The 6,615-nt window shown below is 37.6% G+C and overlaps 1 pseudogene across 1 annotated transcript; it reads right to left on the bottom strand.

Moving 5' to 3' along the window:
- Positions 1-1,666: 1,666 nt before the first annotated feature.
- On the bottom strand, positions 1,667-5,318 carry LOC149016262 (uncharacterized; annotated as a pseudogene). Its single transcript, XR_016173582.1, has 5 exons — positions 4,869-5,318; positions 3,933-4,437; positions 2,765-2,967; positions 2,200-2,646; positions 1,667-2,116 (listed from the first exon to the last, which is right to left on the bottom strand). The product of XR_016173582.1 is annotated as an uncharacterized LOC149016262 (transcript).
- Between the last annotated feature and the right edge of the window lie 1,297 nt (positions 5,319-6,615).

Raw genomic sequence — 6,615 nt, 5'->3', positions numbered from 1 at the left:
GAAAGCATATTGCAGGCTTTAGAAGGAACTAACAAAGAAGCTCTCTGGATATTAAATCGGAACCAGGGACCAACCTCATTCTTTCTATTATCACTCCTAGGCTATTATACTCTCTGATCAAGTTATCTATTTCCAACTTAAGTTCCTTTGAAAATACAACCCCAACCACAAGTTACAACTAGTGGAGTTTGCCAACTCAGTAGAGAATGCAACTGGGTCTATATAGATGCCAAGTGAGACCCAGGTACCACTTTTGGCTAAGCAAAGCAAAGAACAATCTTAGGATAGGTACATGGAAGCAAACCCATGCAAAGAATTAGTTCCGGTTTTCCTACAATGGCTTGTAATCTAGGACTCATCCTTGATAATCCTAGATAACTTTTCATATTTAAGGAAATTTTAAGTATATTTTTGGTAATATTTTTGTCATAGGAGATCAATTATTGTGAAAATCATTTTTGCATGATTATGTGATGAAAGATCGTTCTTTGTTTAGCAATGAGCATTTGATACATCCGTTTGGGAATATTTCCTAATTGGGCCCGTAGTCTAAAAATTCTAGCATTTGAACATGGGGTGTGACCGTGTGAGGTAAGAGTTCATGATGGAGGAGGTTTGCAAGCAGAAGTTGGGGTGAGAGTAGTCTCGAGAAACCTTCACGAGTGTTGTAACCACTTTATCGAGTCTCATTACCCTTGACAAAATATGTCTTACATGTTCCGTAAAAGCCATCATTCAAACCAATTTTCTAATCAATTCGTTTTTAAAAACGAAAAATCTAACCATTTTAACAAACACTTTTTTACTTGTTCTTTTATTCTCCGAGAACAAAAGAATGTCAGAACAAAAGAATGTCATGACTGACCATTAACTAAATGCATCCTAAATATGTAAGTTAAAATTTAAAAACATGAGGAAAACATAATACTGATTAATAAAAACACTAATTACTCTAATCAGCTTAGCTTAATATAGTAATTTACAATACTTAGGGCAGCAATTCAAGCAATTTAATTATTACATTAAACCACAAGATTCTTGTAAGCCAGCAAAGAAAAAAACCACTAGGATGAACTGGGAAAGGCAGATTAAAGCGAGCTAGTTACCTAGTCAGTCTTATCTCATTCCGCTTGTTCTAATTTTTGCCAGGTAGGATGGAAGAGATGTCAATGAAACTATAGATCTGGACCACCCTCTTTAAGATTTTTCTGGTTCCCAGATTCTGAATAGCTCTCTGTTTTCCTCACCCACAACAATAATCTTATCCGTTGAAGGTGATAATTGGATTTTTAAGTACCAGGTTCTTAACTTTTAAATAACGAATCCTACTCAAAATCTAGCAAAAGGGAAAAGTCTTGTACACACTGCTAGAGTAATGTAATGTATTGAACCTTCATTTTCACATTCTTCCCTCCAAATTTCATATTCTCTTTAATATATGACATGTGGCCCCTTTTATAAAAATCATAAAACTGGTGTGGAATATAAGATGGGTTTTTTGTGCAGATAGAACAGGTATCTCATCAATCCAGGGTCCAACCTTGTAGGGTTCAACTCAAGCTGACTTAAGCCTACTAGGTCAAACTTACATGCCTTGTCTTGGCTGCCCTTCATGAACATTTTCCTTTCAATGTGATGGATGAAAAAAAAAATTTTGAGATCTTCTTTATACTCTAAAGTGCACTAGATTGGGATCTAAGTCTTTTGGAAGACTCCTCTGGGGAGGGAAACTGGGGAGGAAGCTTGCCACATATTTAGCAGTCTCTAAGTATTGGGCATATTTACCCGTATTTCCAAGGGCTTCCTCATCAATATTATCAGTTCTACCATCCCTTGATGAGCCATTGCTAATGATACGTAAGCCAGGAATAGCTTCTCTGAATGAAAAATTTCTTGAATCATCAGCTGGGTAATTCTCTCCTAGTATGTTCTCAATGAAAGCTCTGGATTTGAAGGTCCAATTTCCAACCTTCCAATCAAAGCTGTAGAGTGGAAGGAACCTCTGACCATATGTCACAATGAACTCCACTGCAGCTAGAATGAATTCAAACTCCTCTTTTGACATGTAGTAAGGGAAGCTTAAACTGGTCATTCCTGGTTTTACACCATTGTAACCCTGCAAGAGTAACCAAGACAAACTAGTTACAATATCACTGAGCAAGCAACATAGAAAGAACACGGCAATGGAGCAATGAGAACCTTTTGAATAGCAGAGAGAAGAGCTAGTGATTGTGTCTCATCAAAGCCAAGCAAATGGTGGCCATAAGGTGCAGGACTAGCTTGGATGCCAAAGAGGTCACTGAGGAGCTTTGCAATGAAAGACCCATGGAGAGGCTTACCTCTTCCATCTCTACCATAAGTTCCATTTTCAGCTATCATATTCAAAGAGGAAGAATTAGTCCTAGAGAAGATCACAAAGGACATGATGGCTTGTCTTGGCACACTTGTGTTCCCTAACACTGATATGTTAGGGTTTGGAAGGAGTCTTTCAAGTGCTGCACTTATATGGAAATGGTTCTTGGTTTTTATCACATTGTAGCCAATGAAGTCCTTCACCCAGAAAGCAAGTGCTGCTCTTAACTTCTGGATGATTGGTGGTGTTCCTGCATCTTCCCTCTCTTCCACATCTTCGTAGTACAAGGTTTGCTGGGAAACAAATTCATAGGTTCAGTTGTATATATCTTGATCCAATGCAGTAACAAATTAGATTGCAGAACAATCACTTTGAATGAGATCTAGGGTTTCTCGAGTTTTTAAATTATACCTCTTCAGTGAAGCCATTGACAAACCCAACAGTTCCACCTCCAGAAGGTGGAAGGAGCTGAAGATCCCAACTGATACAAGGCCTTATGCATCAAAAGGATTCCAGGGGCTTCAAGCCCACCAAGGAACTTATGTGGGTTCAGAAAAATTGCATCATGGCCCTCAAGCTCTCCTGATCGCATGTCAATCTCCACAAAAGGACCACTATAATTATGTGGTTAATGTCAAGTATCATATACAACATAGAGAGTTATAACAAATACACAAAGATGATTCAAGGAGTTCTACATTGTCCATTTCATGCTTTGGAGGGAAGTATTATTGGAAACGTGAAATGGGAGGAGACGTATTAGACATTATAAATATAGTATGTGGTGCTATCATAATTTGAGTGTTGTGATGGGTACTAGTATGTAATTTTCGAGTTGATGTTGTGCTTAGCCCGGATCGAGTTCAGGTACGATCACGTAAAAGAACACATCTAGGTTACCTAGATGGGATCTATCAAAGGAGTCTAGATCTTCTACCATCAGAGTAGAGATCTGTTCTCCCTTCAAACTTCTCCACCACATATTAGGAGGGGGTTCATCTCTAAGTTTTGACTAATTGGATCAGATGTGGGATTTCCAATGCATCTCTCGTGGACCCTGTCTCTTAATAACTAGTAGAGACGTATGATGGGAGCACATAGACTTCTACCTGGTAGATAGAAAATCAGAACTCTTACTAGGATTTGGTCAAATCTAATAGATTCCACCTCAGCGAGATTAGATCATAGATGAGTGCTCATACGTGTAAATTTATCCAAAATTAGATTCTATCAAAATTTAAGCTCCGTTCCATGACTTCCATTATCTTGAAAATGCATTAATCCTAGTCTCCCTACCAACCACCCTGAAGATTTCCACAGGATGTGGATCCCTTTCATGTCTGTAAATTGATGTAATAGACAGAAACCCAAATTTTGGATTTTGGTAGAATGACCACGTCTTCCATCATTTTGAAAATGCACAGGTCCTACAACTGACCACGCCAAAAATATATTTATTTATATGAACGGTTTCTATGGAATAAAATTTAGCCAAACACCCAGCTAACATAAGTTTGTTTTATTATTTGGAAAAGAAAAACAATTATACTGTTTAAGCATTAAAATATAGAAGACCTACCTCGTAGTGTAGTCAAAACAAGCAAAAGCTCCATATTGGTGAAGAAGGCAAGCAATGGCATTGGTGTCTGAAGAGATTCCAGTAACACTGCTACAAGCTGAGAAAGAACCCAACATAGGACGATTTAAATCCTTATAAAACTCAAGTTTTTGCCTTAAAGCTCTCATGTCTACCAATCCATCCTCATCATGACCAATCTCTATCACCTCAGCTAAGCTATTGCGCCATGAGAGGAGACTGGAGTGGTGCTCATCACCTGAACCCAAAAAGACCACCCATCTTTGCTCGTTGGGTAAGCTTTGGATTACCCTATCTCTCATGGTTGAAGGCACAACCATACCAATCACCTCTTGAAGACGCTTGATCGCTGCTGTGGTGTCATTGCCACAGAATATGAGTGCATCATTGGGTCCTGCACCTAAGCAAGTCTTGATATACCTGGTGGCTTCCTTCACCATCTTCGTGGTCTTCTGCCCCACGAAACTATCACTTGTGTGTGTGTTTCCTACAAATAAAAAGTGGAAAGCTAAAGCTACAGTACAATAAAAATTTGATTGTCATGACCTGCAATTAATCTGAATTTGAGGAACCAATCTGAACTTGCTCTAATACAAGCTGTAGAAGCAAATAATATACTCGTTAATATGACTAACTGGAAAATATAAGACGTTGAGATTAAAAGAAAGAAGAGCTCAACTTCAAAATCCACCCAAACTTCGATACGAGTTTTCACAACACTTGTTCATTTGGTGTGAGGGAAAGAATAAGTGTTGTGAAAACTTGTATTTAAGTTTGTGTGGAGTTTGAAGTCGATCTCTTCTTCACCTTGATCTCAAAGTCTTTTGTTTTCAAGTTAGTGCATCTAATATATTAACGAGTATATATTACTTACTTCTACATGAACACATGATGGAAGATTACAAATTAGATATCTACCATAGAAAGGAAGAACCTGATTGGTAATGAAGTCTTCAATGTAGAGAAGGCTTCTGGCAGCAGCACGGACGTCGGTGAGGAGTCTTTTCCCAAATGGGGTGTTGAATTCAACATTTCCTCCAATGATCTGTGTTCTCAACCATGCTAACTTTGTTTCTGGGGGATCATTCTTGGTGATGACCTGCTTCTCTTCAAAAATCCTAAAGAAATGGCGGCTGCTGGAATTCGAGGTAGTCATGATAAAAGTTTTATCGGGGCCGATGAGAATGATCTTCTGTGCTGTGGGTTCTAATAAGCTCTTCTCCAGGAAGTGGTTGTTCAAATCAATACTTAAAAACAATTAGAATTTAGCAAATTCAAAGGGTATATATTCTGCTGCAACTAAATAATTTGAGATGACTTACGGACGAAGAATAACAAAGAAGAAGACGAAGAAGCAGGTTAGGTCTTGTCAACCTTAAGATAAATTAAGCTGAAAACGCATGGAAGTTGCATGTTTTATATATTTTGTGGGAGAGTTGATCGAGAGAATATCTATACAGAAAAAAAGTCAATATGGTGAGGACGAAAAGCATTTAAGATGGAGAGTCATATTCAGAACATTGCATTCTTCTGGGCACAATAAAAATAAAAAACTAAATGTTTTTGCTCTAAACAATTGGCTCATATAGAACATCTTCTACTCCATATTACTTTAATATTTTATTTTTGAACAATTTTGTTCTTCCAACGAAATGTGACGCCATGGATATGCTTCGGAACCGTGACTCCTGAAGCAATTCTTCGTTTCCCACTAGCGAAGGGAAGTAAAAAATTACAGATACTCAGGGGGCGCCCACAAAAACATTTAAGATTTTCTGCAACTTGACATCATAAGTTGGATAACCGTGTAAGCAATTCGAGCACGAAATTCGTTCTGAACTGTAAAAATGGCAATCCCACCGCATCACAGCATCGGTGGATCTGAGCTAACATGCAGGCAGGTGAAAGGATAATCTGCTTTGCAAAACAGTGCACCATGAAAGAATGACACCTGAAAAATTCAAATGGAATGGTTGAGATTAGAATCCTCATTTAAGGGTGAAGTATATAATGACTAAATCGCCCTATAACTTGTTGGGACTTAAAACGCTTTACCATCATAAATACAGGGGGACCCAGGGGTTAGGTGATGGGTTCTTTTTTTTATTTTATTATTTTTTTAGCTGTGGGTCCCACAGGATTTTTGGTGGTAAAGCCGTATCTATGTTCCCTCCCCTGACGGGTGATGATCCGGATTCCTTAAAAACACCTAACAAAATGTGGGTCCGGCTTCTCTCCACAGAGGGTATCTCTTTTTTTTCTTTTCTTTTTTTTTTTTTTTATTTTTTGGTAAACAATGAGAGTATCTCTTAGGAAGTGCCTAGTAAGCTAGAAACTGCATCTATAATATTCTCATCTATAGAATAAAATAAGACTCATTTTCACCATACTTCAAAACCACCAGAGTTATGTAAAATTTAAACTCAATTTTTGGGATTCTCATCCTCTACAAATCTCACTCCTGCAATTTCCTGTAATTCATATCTAGGATTATAATACGTGGCAGTTAATAATTCAATGTTCATAATTAGAACCCAATTAAGAGCTTAACCTAATATATTCCTAAATTTAAGTTTTTAGAAAAGAGGATAGACCAAATTAAGAGAAATTTTAAGAATTTATTAGATTCAATTTTTAGTTGGGCTTTGATCATAATCATTGGATT

This window comes from Hakea prostrata, chromosome 5 (assembly GCF_041222555.1).
Source record: "Hakea prostrata isolate BN-2017 chromosome 5, UWA_Hpros_2, whole genome shotgun sequence".
Taxonomy (NCBI): Eukaryota; Viridiplantae; Streptophyta; class Magnoliopsida; order Proteales; family Proteaceae; genus Hakea; species Hakea prostrata.
This window is presented reverse-complemented; position numbering and strand designations above follow the sequence as displayed.